The sequence below is a fragment of the Pteropus alecto genome, unplaced genomic scaffold, assembly GCF_000325575.1.
Source record: "Pteropus alecto unplaced genomic scaffold, ASM32557v1 scaffold14, whole genome shotgun sequence".
Lineage (NCBI taxonomy): Eukaryota > Metazoa > Chordata > Mammalia > Chiroptera > Pteropodidae > Pteropus > Pteropus alecto.
The window spans coordinates 15,633,397-15,648,378 of record NW_006436810.1 but is presented as its reverse complement, the minus strand read 5'-3'; the positions used below and the strand labels follow the sequence as shown (position 1 = coordinate 15,648,378).

The 14,982-nt window shown below is 46.2% G+C and overlaps 1 pseudogene; it reads right to left on the bottom strand.

The window, feature by feature from the left end:
* Positions 1-3,025: 3,025 nt before the first annotated feature.
* On the bottom strand, positions 3,026-3,144 carry LOC112481300 (annotated as a pseudogene).
* Positions 3,145-14,982: the final 11,838 nt, after the last annotated feature.

Sequence of the window (14,982 nt, the reverse complement as noted above, 5' to 3'; positions counted from 1 at the left end):
TGAAAAGATGCGAAGAGAAGCTACAGATGAGAAGAAAATACTTGCAAACCGTGCATCCGACAAAGGACGAGTATCTAAAATACGTAAATATCTCTAGTGCTCAGGAATAAAATATCAAATACCTCACGAAATGGGCCAAAGTCATGAACAGTCAGTCATTCCACTGGAGAGGATTTACACGTCGAACCTGAGCACTGGAAAAGACGTTTGATATTCTCAGCATCAGAGAAGTGCAAATAAACATCCCAACGAGAACACTCATGGAACACTCAGAATGGCTAAAAATGAAGAACATAGTGACAATGCCACATGCTAGTGAGGACGAGAAGCAGCTGGATCTCTCGCACTGCTGCTGAGAATGTAAATGGCGCAGCCACTCCAGGCCACAGTTCGTCAGCTTATTGAAAAGAAAAATCTGCCGGGGGGCTGTGAACTGGTGCAGCCTCTGGAGAACAGTGTGGAGGGTCCTCAAAATTAAAAGGAGAACGAGTTTATGACTCAGCGGCCCCTTTTCTGAGTATCTGCCCAAAGGAAGCCGGTTTTCTGTCTCTTCCCCTCGGCCTTTCTGTAGTTTTCTCGTGAGTTTTGAGCCCCACTGTGACAGCCGGGAGAATGGCGCTCATGACAGAGCATGACTCGATTGTGTTCCTTTCACCCATGTTGGCCACTGCCTCGCTCTGCTAATGACTTATGTTTCATTTCAGCGGGCACTCAGGTGAAGCGCGTCACTAAGTCTTAGAGAACTTTGTCAAGTCGATGTTTTTATCCCCCCCTTAAAATATGGAAGCAGAAATCCTAGGTAATTTTCTAGGCTAGTAAGGGAGACACCATGACTTGAATTCCAGGTCTTCTGATTCTGAGTTGAGTGTCCTTGCATGACAGTCCCGATGGCTGGGCTGAGACAGAAACTGCCTGGCCGACTGGCTCATTTTGCCTGAGTGAATAGGTGGCAGCGAGCTCTTAGGGCCATGCCGGGAGCCCCCCTCAGCCTTTCATTATACATGGTGCCTTCCAGGATGGTCCAAATACTGCATGGAAAAGCACGGGCTTTTCTGAAGTTTTATTTTTATTGGCATATGGATTTTCAGAAACTCACTAAAAGTAACATTTTAAGATCATCCTTCCTGAATTATTGACAAATACGGTAATTAGTTCTGAAAAAGAGCTTCCTCTGCAGGGAGACGAGAATGTCCTTCAGACGCCACAGAGCGATGACTAGCTGCACGTTCACTGAACGATGAACGGATGGATGGGCACACGACGGCTCATGTCGTGATGCGGAGGGCTGCATTCGGCACTTATAAAGCATATTCGCTTAAAGGTGAGACAGAGACCAGCAAATTACGCTAACTGCTTTGAATACTGTGTATTCAAAGACGACGATTTTCTTTGTTGGTTAAATCTTTAGCATGTTACATCTCTTTTGCAGGTACGTTTATTTTCTTTCCTGGGCACTTGACGAATCTCTGCTGATAATGTCATCGTGCAGAAGGAAGGCCGATTGCGTTCCCCTGCTTGAAGTTTCCTTCTGCCTCCCTTCAATTCCCAGTATCTTAGATGGTGTTAAAAGATAAACTGGCATGTTAAACATTGTAAGAGTCTAGATTTGAGCAAAAACCGGTGTGAGCTGGGCAGCACCCAGTCGAGGATACAGAAGCCTTGAGAGGCTGCACGAAGCGAAAGACTTGACAGGCAGAAGGAGCCGGACAAGGGGGTTATGCCGGCGGCAGATCTCGTGGGTTATGGCCAAGTTACCAGGAGGGGGAGCTAGTGAGTGCTGATCAGGTGGTCTCTGGTTGACTGGCCGCAGGTTCCATTTCCGGGAGGGTCGGGACTGTCACTGAGTCTTGGTTTTGTGATGTCTGGCTTACGTAAGCAACTCCATTTCGGGCCTGTTGTCCTGTTTTTAACAAATGAATAGGTTTAAATGAAAAGACCATGAAAAGTGTGAAGAAGCACAGTCCTTGGGGTTTTTACTGTTGTGTTTGAAATACGAGTGAACTGTGTACTGCGTTCACGCCTTGAGGCCGGAGTATCTGAATGGGGGAGGGGTCTCGTTCCAGACCAGTGACTGGGGACACACGAGCTGGGGAATCAGTGAAAATGGGAACGATAATAATGATCCTCACAGCTTTCGATAGTGGCTACAAATGCTGGTAGTCCAGAATTTGATTTATAGTAACCATTTAGAGCTGGACCTCTTTTAGTGTTAGTGTGCAGTTAAAAAATTCGATTCTGTATAAAGAAAAATTAGAGTATTTATAAAGATTAGATTCTATAACTAACATTCATATATCTACTCCCTAGTAAAGAAAAATAATTGCTTTCGCCCTTATTAACACACGAGTCTCTCTCCTCTCCTCCTACACAGAGCTGTTTTCCTGAGTGGGATGTTAATCGAGACCTTGCTTTTGTTCATATGTTACTGCATATGTGTGAGATAATTTATTTTATGTTTTAACTGCACTGAGTTTACAAAAATGGAGTTATATTTCGCGTGTTCACAGCTTGATTTTGGGCTCACGCTTATACGTCACAAGATAATCGCAGTGGAAGAGGTGGAGACCAGGGCGAGGCCAGTGGTACTGGGGGCGCCAGCGCTGAGGGGCGGGGGCGGTGCTGACGTCTTACCTGGGGAGGTCACAGTGGCTCTCGCCGAAATGATCACGAAGCCATCGTGGTCAATTAAGACAACGTGTCATTATGGATACAAGAGCTTGTCAAGTTTCGCCCAAAATACTCTTTGTGATGCCTAGAGAATTGCTTTGAATCGCTGTAAAAAGTTGAACTGTTTTTAGAAAGTGTTTATAAAATGGACATCTTCATGGTAATGAGTCTTGAAATCCATTGGTTGGATATAATTTTCCTTTTGATTTGTCATACTTTAGTAACATTTATCAAAGCTTTCTAATTTTCCCCCCATTTTTTTTTTTTTTTTTTAGTTGAGGCAACCCTTGGTTGACTTCACAGATTGCAAGGACCTTGTCAGCTTACAATCCTTTATTTTTTTATTTTTTATTTTTTATGCCTATAGTATCTGGTCTTCCTAGGTGGTCTCCCATCCAAGTAGTAACCAGGCCCGACCCTGCTTAGCTTCCGAGCTTAGATGGGATTGGGCTTGATCAGGGAGGCATGGCCATAGACCACAAAATATATATTTTAAGATCTATTTTTTAGGTAATTAATAATTTTGGTATAAATGTAATTGATATATTTCATTACATTTTCCTAACTCTTACTTATGTACAGATTTTATATAGTGATTTTGATTTCAACTTACAGCTTCATCCTTATTAATTCCAATAATTTATACATGCAAATAGTGATAATTTTTATTTTTCTTTCAAAAAAATATATTTTCTTGCCTCATTGCAGTGACAAAATCCTTCAGGGCAAGGTTGACTAGAATTGCTTACAGGAGATTCTTAACTTATTCTTGGTCATAATTATTTAACTGTAAAGACTTAAAATTACTGTATATTTTGTTAATGAGTCATGGTTTCTCTTTTCCAGTTCTGTAGATTTTTCTTCTGAATGGACGTTACATTTTCTTAAATAAATTTTCCGTCTCTAATGAGATAATCATGGGGTTTGACTTCTTTTATATGTTCGTGTGATGTAATGAATTAATTGATTTGTCTGTAAGTTTTTCTATTAAAACGTTCCTGCTGTTCTATCCTTTTCAGAATGGTTGGGCTTGGTTTGTAGTGTCGATTGGGTTTTTCATCAGTGTTCACAAACAAGGTTGGCCTCTCAGTTTTCCTCCCAGCACTGACCTCTTCTGCCATAGTATAAGCTTAGCCCGGATGCATTTGAAGCGTCGTCACTTTTTCTGTACCTTGAAATGGTTTATGCAAGATGCATTTGACCCTTGAATGTTTGATGGGTCTTTCTGTAAACTGACTGGGCCTGGCGTTTTCTTCGAGGAAGGGTTTCCCTACTGATGAAGACTTGATGGGGTTATGGACCTCTATTGGTCTTCTCGGTTCTTTACGTTTCAGCCCTCCCCTCTATGCCAAGGTTCAAGACCCACCACGCTCCCCATGGTCTCCTCACGCTTGTGATGGTCGGCACCTTCACAGCTGGGGTTTGTTTGCAGGGAGATTTCCTGTTTTGCCCCATCCTTGAGCAAACCTCAGCTCCTGACACCACGACCTGCCGGCTGCCCAACCCGGGTTTAAATGCCTCCAGTTCAGTCAGTGTCTTCAAGGGCAAACTCGGCTCCGTGCTGTGCCCAGCTCTGTGAAGTCTAAATTTTACTTTGTTTTGGGGTTATGACTATTTCTTAATTTCTTGACAGAAAATTAAGGGTATTTAAATAGATTTTCCCATTTTACTTAACAGTTTTAGTCATTTTTAGCCAAAGGATGGTCAGGATATCTAGACATTGATACCAACAGAAACAAAGGCTTCTTTCTTTCTTAGTGGTAGGATTCATCAAATTCTTAAGGTGCTTTAGGACCTGCTTTACTGATTTTTATTTCCTCCATTATTTCTGTTTTTCTGGACAGTCCCCTAGCACTTTCTCTCTCAACATGTTAACTGCTTATATTCTTGTGTTTTCAGTGCGTTTAGAGCAATGGCATCGATTGTAAACATACCTGCTGCCTTTTTTCTTCATGGTAGGTGCTGCGGTAGAAGCTGGAGGTCATATGAAGAGCAAGAGGGGCATACAGCGTGGAGTGACCTTGAAGTAAGGATGGCTGACCTTGAGCAGAGCCGATCCCAGCAAAGGAAGCGACAGGCTGAGGTGGGGGGTGCTCCAGACAGATTAGTTCATATATCTCCAGAAAGAAATGCAAAGAAGCGATTTAAAGTGGAATGTTTAAATAGAACCTTGTTCGCCTGGCCATATGCAACTTATTTCAGTCAATCAGATTATGTCTTTTTATTGAAAACCGTTTCATTACTCTTAACTCTTTAAGTGCATTTTCGGCCATGCTTCCATTTATCATCAGCTCAGCCTAATGGTACCAGGATAATCAGAAATAATTTTAGATATGTGGACATTGGAAGAAAATGTTTCTGACATTTATTTTGTGGCACATAACTCGGTTAGAGGCAGACATGAGGGAGGGGAGGCCACTGAGAAGAAGAGAAACTAGCCAGTGAGAACTCAGGTTCGGTACTTTCTGTCTGCCTCTCTGACTAGTTGAATTTCCTTGGACAAGTCGTGAGGCATCAGTGAATTACCTCCTGCAGTTTGATTACAATGCAAATTATGAAAATGACATGCTAAAATGATGCTTTTAAATGTTGAATTAATTCATCGATGCTGCTGCTTAAAATCCTCCAACAGCATGTGATTGTACTTGGAATTAAACCTGAGGCCCTTACTAGCGACCACAGTGATGTGTCAATGTGGCAGAGACAGCAGGACAGATAAGCCCCTGGGTGCGTGACAGCCTTGCTCACGGCCGCCCTGACCGATCCTGTGCTGTTTCAGGACCGTCGCGACGTGAGGTGGTGACGTCCAGCAGCCTTGGCCGCGGGCTTTCGCAGGTGGCTGTCTTCTGGCTGGCTCCACGGGTGTGTAAGTAAGCCCCTCGAGGGCGATGATTTTGTCTTTCTTGGCCACTACTTTTGAGTTTCAAATTCCACAGCAGCTGCAAGGTTTTCAATTAGTGCGTCTCAAGTACATGAATAAACAGAGGCTAAAATGCGTCTTTAAAACTCTAAGGCTTTATTCAAATGCACGGCATTTTGATTACATTTTAAGGTTTTTTTTTTGTTTGTTTGATGTAGCCTAAGATTGTCAGAAAAGTTAGATGATGTCGTCGTTTGGATTCAGGGTTTGATGTTCTAAGCGGCAGCGCCCCCACAGCAATAAGACACTCGGTTGACACCAGCATCAGTGACAGGCTGGGCTGCCGCTCACGGCACTGCTGGAAAACCAGCCTCGGCTTGATGGAGGAGCGTTTCCAGATGCCGTTTTTAGCATATTTCCTAAATAAGGACAGTTTAGCCATCAGCAGCTTTAGTGTGTCTTTTGGAACCCTCACTTCAAAGTGCGTTTTAGGAGTTGATACCAAGACGATGTCTGTGTGGCAGGAGCGTGTCAAAGTCCAGCCCCGCCGGGGACCGAGGTCTGGTGACCGCCAAGGGACGTCTCGTCCGACGAAAACCTCTTCTCTGGGTGATGGTGTCAGTGGCGGGCGCTGTGATGACACGTGGGAGCTACGAGCATGTCAGGGGGTCCCTTTGGTGTCACCCACGCACTCCAGGTCATAACTGCACGCAGGCGCGTTTGAGCCTTAGGAAACGTGCATCACGTCACCAGACGCCACATGGTGCTTGGCCGTTTGCAGATATCTGAAATGCGTTGCCTCCTTCGGTTCCTGTAGCAGTGGTCAAGAGTGTCACGTAACTGATGCCCAAAGTGTCAACGTCACACAGCTGTCTCGACTGCACAAAAGCGACTTGTTAGCTCCAGTGTATCTTGTCAGTCATGTCACATGATCTTTTGACCCCAGTGGGGTGTGACCTGTGCCAGTGGGGTGTGACACGTGCCAGCATGACCCAGTGGGTTGTGACCTGTGTCACAGTGGCCCAGTGGGGCGTGACCTGTGTCACTGTGGCCAGTGGGGCGTGACCCGTGCCAGTGTGACCCAGAAAGCAGTGTACCTCTCGGCCCTTCAAGGACGTGGCACCTTGGAATCCTGCCCTGCCTGTCCCAGCGGCAGTCTGGTCATGGAACATCGATTCGCTTTTCAGGTAGGCATCATGGCTCCATCACGACTTCTGGTATGTAGTGATGACAGATGATCTGTCAGAAGCCTCCTCGTTTCTGCTTTTCTCCCTAAAGTGCCTGTTTTAAGGCTCTTGACCCTTGGTCAGCAGTCGATCTCCTTCACCTGGGAAAGTGTTGTCTGCACCTGAAGCTTTTTTCCGAGGAGGAAGCAGAAGGACGAGTGAGGGAGGGAGGGGCTGCCAGGCAGCTGGTGCGCTTGCAGAGTGGTGGGCACGCAAACCAGATCACACTCTCACCCGCACACGCAGACTCGCGAGAGCCCAGCCCTGCGACAGGAATCCTGCCCTGCCTGTCCCAGCGGCAGTCTGGTTATGGAACATCGATTCGCTTTTCAGGTAGGCATTATGGCTCCATAATGACACCCTGCCCGTCTTCCGCTCTCTCTGCTGTGACCTGAAACTCTGCTTCTCCACGAAGCTTTTCTGTAGTGCTCCATCTGCCAGTGACACCCTTACCTGGGTTTATCTTAAACCCAGAGAACATATTTGAATGGTATTTTAGATATCCTTCAGTTGGCTTTTCTTCTTTTTAATTTTTAACTTTTAATTACAGGCGACATTCAGTATTCTGTTAGTTCCAGGTGTACAGCCTGATTAGATCAGTGGTTAGAGCAGTGGTCCCCCGATCGGTCTGGTGCCCACCTGGCACTGTACGCTGTTATTACAATATTACCGACTATATTCCCGATGCCGTACTTGACATCCCGTGACTATTTTGTAACTACCAATATGCACTTCTTAATCTCTTCCTGTTCTCAGCCACTCCCAACCCCCTCCCACCTGGCAATCCCTGGCTGGGTCTCTGCCTCTGTGAGTCTTTTTTCGTTTTGTTTGTTCATTCATTTTGTTCCTTAGATTTTACATGTAAGTGAAATCATGTGGTATTTGTCTTTCTCTGTCTGACTTATTTTACTTATCTTACTATCCTCTAAGTTCGTCCATGTTGTTGCAGATGGTATGAGTTCATGCCATGTTTTATGGCTGAGTAATATTCCATTAAATATCCGAACCATAGCTTCTTTATCCAGTTGTCCATTGATAGGCGCTTGGTTTGCTTCCCTATCCTAACTGTGGTGCATCGTGCTGCAGTGAACTTAGGGGTGCATAGATCTTTTCAAATTAGTGTTTTGGTTTTCTTTGGATAAAAACCTAAAAATGGAATCACTGGGTTAAAAGGTCGTTCTGTTTTTCGTGTTCTGAGGACCCACCTTGCTGTCTTCCATGGCGGCTGCACCAGTTCGCAGCCCACCAGCAGTGCACGAGGGTTTGCTTTCCTCCACATCCTCCTTCGCATCCTCGCCGGCGTTTGTTGTTTGCCGATTTATTGACGATGCCATCCTGACAGGTGTGAGGTGATAGCTCATTGGGGTTTTAATTTGCATTTCTCTGATGATTAGTGACCTTGGGCACCTTTTCTTTTCATACGTCTATTGGCCATCTGTGTGCCCTCCTGGGAGAAATGCCTGCTCAGGTCCTCTGCCCATTTTTAAGTTGGATCGTCTTTTGGTGTTGAGTTGTAGTCAGTTGGCTTTTCTTACAGGTCGAAAACTCTGCCTGCTGTCATGTGTGTTTTCTAGTCTTTGCATGAACATGCCCAGAAATGAGGAGTTTATGTCATTCATTTTTCTAGAACATTCTGTATTCTGTTCAATTGTTCTGTATTCTGTTCTGTATTGTTATGACTTTTGCGGAGAGATGGCACAGTAGTTAATTGTATGTGCTCTAGATCCAGATGACCCAGACTTGACCCATCACTTCACCTAGCCAGGTGACCTTGGTGAGTTACTCAACCTTTCTGTAACTCAATCTTTACATCTATAAATGGGAATAAAATCACAATAATAATATATGTCTCAGAGTTAGCAATAAACATGATGAGCTTAGAATATTGCCTACATGTCAAAATACATGTCACCTGTTATTAGTTTTCATCATATGTATCTTTTATGGTCCCGTAGAATTTAGCATATTGATATCAAGCTCAAAGTCTAAAAAAAAAATCAATTTATGTAACTTGCACTGTGAGCTTTTAGAAGCAGAGTCATAGTGTAAACTTCAAATGGTATGTATTTCTACTTTTCTTTCAAACTTTTATTAAACTTGACCTTAGGCCATGCACTCACCCCGGCTCAGTGACAGGCCTCCGCATTCCGGGTGCAGTAATCATGGGGTTCACTAGGCTTCGATGCAACGTCGTGCTTGGCAAGTGCCCGAGGCCTCAGGACCCGTTCCAACGAAGCTCTGCGTGGTGGGCGGGCTCACACCACGGCAGTCACGTCCTGTCCTCGGCACATTAGCCGGGGAACGGTGTCACCGACGGCAGCGCTGTTCCCACAACCCCAGGGCGTGCGGAGCCGGGCCCCAGAGCCTGTGGGCAGCCTCGGTGGGCTGTGGGGCATCCCATGGGACCTTCAGCATATGGATGTTGCACCCCGTGTCGTTCTGGTCCCGACACAGGGCAGTGTCCGGCCAGGACCACAGTCAGCGTGCCCTTAAGCGCTCAGGTGTGTTTTCGTCCTCTGTCCGCCACGTTAGCCCCTTGATTCGGTGTGATTGCAGAGGGGTGCAGCGTTCCCGGTGCCCCGTGCAGACAGGGTGACGTGCCGTCTCGCAGGGATGTCTATCACGAGTACAGAGTGTTCCTGCTGGAGTGGCCTCAGGCCCCCGGCTGGCCGCATACTGCCGCCCAGGCCGGGCCCGGGGCTGGAGCCGAGGTGTCGGCGCGTTCGGCCTGAGGCTGGAGAAGAGCAAGCTCTGCGGGGCCATCCCAGGGCGTCAGGCACTGTGTTCCTTCTGGAAATACTCGAGACAGAATGCAGCACGCCGTCACGAGCTCACATGTCACTACACGGGCAGGTGTTTTCAGGGTGACCCACAGGACCAGCGGTGTAGGCACAGGGCGCTACAGAAGCATTTGAGAGGGACACCCAGCCCCGTTTTGGGGGCACGTCTATAGACGTGACTTCCCAGAGAAGCTCACTTCTGTGTTGAAACTCAAGGAGCGTGTAGATTTTGGCCAAATGAAGGAAGATAGAGTGAGTGGGTTCAGCACCCACGTGTAAGGGGGTGAGTTGCCTGGAAGAGCCCCCGCCATGACGAGCTCGGCTCCGGTTGGGAGGATGACAGGGACGGGGAGGATGTGTGTGGGGCCGGAGGAGTCTTGGTGGCAGTGGGCGGCACCGTGTGGCCCGAGCGCTCTCTCTCTGCAAACACCTTCCTGTCTCGTGCATCACACTACGGCCGATAGGCCACTGCTCCCAACAGCGGCATCTGGCACGTGGCACAGTCACCCTTCTTCTTAAGCCAAAAATGCACGTGTGCAGCACCTGTAACTGTATCGATGTTAATGGGTTTCTACAAGTGTTTTTTTCAGTCTCTTACGTAATAAACGTTCGCTAACACCTACTGTGTGCAAACGAGAAAGAGGGAGAGAGCGAAAGGGTGTGCTACGTGTGGCTCCCGCTCTGAGGTCGGTTTTCTATAGGAAGCAGACACGAAGCACATGGAACAGTGTGAAAAGTCCGGAAACGAAGGGTGTGCAGAATATCGCTATTTCAGTGTGAAATCCATAACTCACACGGTCTTATATTTGGTAAGCGATACTAAATATGTATTGGCTAAATTAAAATGCAAACATTTGACTCTAGAAAGTTTCATACTCCATCTTATAGGTAGAAATTTTTCTCATGTCATTGAAACTATACGAAAGAGGATTTTAAATGATTTTAAAACTGTTCACAGCATTGTAATAAAGTCGTTGCCTAAATCCATTGGCACATTTATCGACGTCGACTTGTGCTACTCCAGGTAGTTGAGAAACCTTTTGATGACGCTTCACCTGAGTCTCCAGCACCGCGTGCCTTCCCTCGGCTTTCTCCAGCTCTCAGACTACGCCATTAACATATGTGGCTAATGTTCAGTTTCGTCACGTCTTATTAAGAACTAGGGAGCCTCTTCTAGACTTAATTTTGGGAGCAGTGGCTGTCTCGATTTCCTTGAGTCACCGTTCACTTTTGTCGTCACGAGCCTCGGTAATGTCCCCGGGCCGACTTCACGACTGAGGAGTCCTGAGCGCCTCCCCGCCGGGGGGCTGCGCTGCGGGGCTGCCGGCCGTCTGCTCTGGGCACCTCTCCGGAGCTGCCCCCCTCCATCCCCCGCCAGGCACCTCACGGGGAGCAGCACACGCCCACTCCATCCCCTCCTTGTCTGCAGTGGAAACGCAGCCGTGCGTGCACACGGCCTTATCGACACGTTTTGTCCCATTTTTTTTTTTTTTTTAATGTTTGCTTTCTGCTGTGTACAGTTGCTGTGTCTGCTCTGAGGAATGAATTCGGTGTGATGAGAACGATTAAGTACACGTTCAGAGCTGTAGGGTTTTAAGTCCACGTCGTGATGCTGGCTTGCCGTGTGGCGGAAGGGAGCCGTGATGATGACAGCCGCACTGACCGCACAGTGCTTGGGGAGGGGTCACAAGCCCGTTCACACAGAGTAAGCGGATTTCAGATACCGACCAACTTCTTACCGCTGTTCTGTTCGTGTAGATACTAACTCTTAAGGACAGTGTAACCTCACAGCTGTTTACAACGGCGATGCGCATCTCAGGGAGAAGGAGACAGAACTTTTTTGTAAAATATCCTGATTCCAGTGACTTTCTGTAGCCGTCCTTTCTCTTCTTAATCGCTCAATATCAAGTTGCAGTAGAAATTTACTCCGTATTGGCCTGCATTTCAAAATTGTACTTGATAGGAGTACGGGATTCAGACGATTTTACGTGCTTTGTGAAAATAGACTGCGAGTCGCCTCTGATGTGTAAAGCAAGGGAAAAGGAAGTCTTCTGTCCACACGTGCTCACGTGGCAGGCTCACGGCAGAGAGCCACACGCTCCCGTGTGTCCTCCGTGTGCGGTGTGCACGCCGAGAGCTGAGGGTCAGCCCTGCTGCGCTTCCTCCGTGCGTTCAGAAATGTTCTGTGGAATAGTGAATTCCATTCATTTCTCCAGAACTTTCATAATTTCTTTGCAACTTCATTCTTGCCTGTGTGCGTTTGTCTTTATGGTTAAGTGAACACCCTTGAGAAGCATCATGTCACCTGAAATAAGGTGGGAGATTTTTTACAAAGGCTTCTGAGGTCTTAGTTCCCAAAGCTCCGAGGGTCGGGATAAGCAATTAGTGTGAACCCTGACTAAATGCGCAGAATGAATCTCGTTTTCCTACAAGTCTGTCATGGTCACAGGGAGGGAAAGGAAGCTGGCCTGGCGTTTCTGGCCTGCGTACTGTCACCTTGAACATGAGTAGGCTTGACAGTAAACCTTTCAGAAAGCACTGTGCTTGTGTGAAACCACGGGGAACAGAGGAGACGAGCCAGTTGTCCGGATGTTCCTGCATAATCGAGATAGATTTGGTGAAATCTATCATGATTTGGTGTTTTGAGTCCCCTTAACAGGTACAAGTGTCTTCCTTGTCTCATGGGCTCATTAGAGAGAGAGGTAGGAAGATTCCTAACTGGTTGGCAAAATTCAAGTCAATTTGTGACATGTCCTGAGAAGTTGGTGGCTGTACCTAGGAATGGGGATGCTTTTGGGGAGCACTGGAGCCAAATAGCATGAGAAGAATGTCCCGGAACCTCTTAGCTTCTGGGCACGCAGAGATGAGTAAGGAGGAGCTTCTGGCAAATCACATAAAAATGATTCGTAATCCACATATAACTTAGTGATTTATATTCTGCATATAACTGATTTATATTCTGCATGTAGTAAAAAGGCACGTAATAGTCAAACAGGCTTGAAAATATTTGACTTTTAAGCAGTTGTTTAGAAGCGTCTGGGAAGAGTGATTTGAGAGCGGGTGAAGACAGCTGTCGCAGCCCTCAGCTGCTGTCATGTCACTGTCTCTGGCAGGAAGTGACCCAGAAATGTCCACCTGCTCCGGAAGGGACTGTGTCAGCTGGGTTGAGCCGGGCCACGTGCTGTCACGTTGGTGGCAGGGGCTGGGCTGGCCGCGTAGCAGACTGCAGTTGGATCATTCCTGCCAGGAGCGGGAGCCCGCGTCCGAGGCCCACAGCGCCTGGCCCTGTCCATTTGTTCCTGCCGGCTCATCTCTTTCCTGGTTCTGCTACTGCATTCTCGCACCCTCACCTTCTGACTGTGTGTCTTCCAGAATGTGCAGTTGCCCCAAGCGGAGGTATCCGCAGGATAAAAAGTGAAGAATAAATGATTCAGATCTATACTTAGGAATAGTAACAATTACCTGAGAAAGTTCAATATCCAAAAATCGGCACTTAAAATGTAAGTATTAACTTACAGTTTCCGATCTAACATATAAGGATTAAGGGGCTGCAGTTACACAGACCTTTGGCAAGCTTGCCAAGAAAATAGCCATGGACTTCAGAGATAGACAACATGTCCACGAGCTGTATTTTCTTTTTCTTTTTTTAATTTAATATTATTAGTTTCAAGTACACAGTACATTGGTTAGACATTTATATAGTTTATAAAACGATCCCCCTACTTGCTCTTTCTCACTCTGGCCCTCCACCTTATTACATGAATGCTAACTGCATGCTCCATGCCATGCTCCCCATCCCCGTGACCACCTGTCAACTCCTGATCTGTACTTCTTTACCCCTTCACCCTCTTCTCCCAGGCCCCCAAACCCTCTCCTTAGACATTTATATCACCAGATTGTCCTCTATATTTATGAGTCTGTTTTCAATGAGTTTGTTCTTTTTGTCTCTTAGATTCTGCATATAAATGAGATCATATCATATTTATTCTTTCTCTGTCTGACTTATTTCACTCAGCATAATAACCTCTAGGTCCATATGTGTCATTGCAAATGGTAGGATTTCATTTTTTACGGCTTACTAATATTCCATTGTATATATGAACCATAATTTCTTTATCTAATCGTCTCTTGATGGGCATTTAGGTTGCTTACATATCTTAGCTATTGTAAATTGTGCCTCTATGAATATTGGGGTGCATAGATCTCTACACATGATTGTTTTGGTTTTCTTTGGATAAATACCCAGAAGTGCAATTGCTGGGTCAAAAGGTAGATCCATTTTTAATTTTTTGAGGAACTTCCATACTGTTTTCCATGGCGGCTGCACCAATTTGCAGTCCCACCAGCAGTGTATGGGGGTCCCCTTTTCTCCACATCCTCCCCAACACTTGTTCTTTGCTTTATTGATGACGGCCATTCTGATGTGTGTAAGGTGATACTTCATTGTGGTTTTAATTTGCATTTCTCTGATGATTAGTGACCTTGAACATCTTTTCATATGTCTGTCGGCCATGTGTATTTCCGCTTTGGAGAAATATCTGTTCAGGTCTTCTGCCCATTTTTTAATTGGATTTTTTTTTTATTGTTGAGTTGTATAAGTTCTTTATAAATTTTGGATATTAACCCCTTATCAGATGTATCAGTAGGGAATATCTTCTCCCAAACAGTCGGTCGTCTTTTTGTTTAGTTGATGGTTTCCTTTGCTGTACAAACCCTTTTTAGTTTGGCGTAGTCCCATTTGTTAATTTTTTCTTTTGTTTCCCTTGCCCAAGGAGATATATCCGAACAGGAATTAATGTTAGCAGTATCAGACAGTTTACTGCCTCTGTTTTCTTCTAGAAATTTTATGGTTTCAGGTCTTACATTTAAGTCTTTAATCCATTTTGAGTCTAGTACACACCGTAAGAAGGTGGTCTAGTTTTATTTTTTACATGAATTGTGTTTTCAAACTGGGCTGCAGTAATCTCTCCCATTTCACAGGTTCTCATGTGCCTGAACGTGCCTGCTCCGCCTCAGCGGGTCGACCCAATCCCTCTCCCCTTGAATCTGGGTTGGCCTATGTGACCTTTGTACCAATACAGTGTAGCAGACGTGACACCATGTGACCTCCCAGTAAAGGCTCAGTAAAGGCTCTGCAGCTTCTTCCAGGCTCTTTTGGGGGACCTGATTCTACAGGCCCCCGTTGGGGTGCAGCTGCTGTGGCAGGCCACGTTGCTGCGGAGATCCGGGCCAGAGCAGCAGGCGAACCAGCCTCCCCCTCGCTGCGGCCAGGGAACCAGATGCCGGAGCGAGCTGTCTTTCTGACAAGCTTCCCCTAGTGATCCTATAATCACAAGCCTCACAAAGCCTCCAACTCTGTGGAGTAGGGACGAACTCTCTGACTTTCCAGCCCCTAGAAGGCTGGGGGCACGTAACACAGTAGCTGTCGTTTGCAGCAGCAGGTGACAGA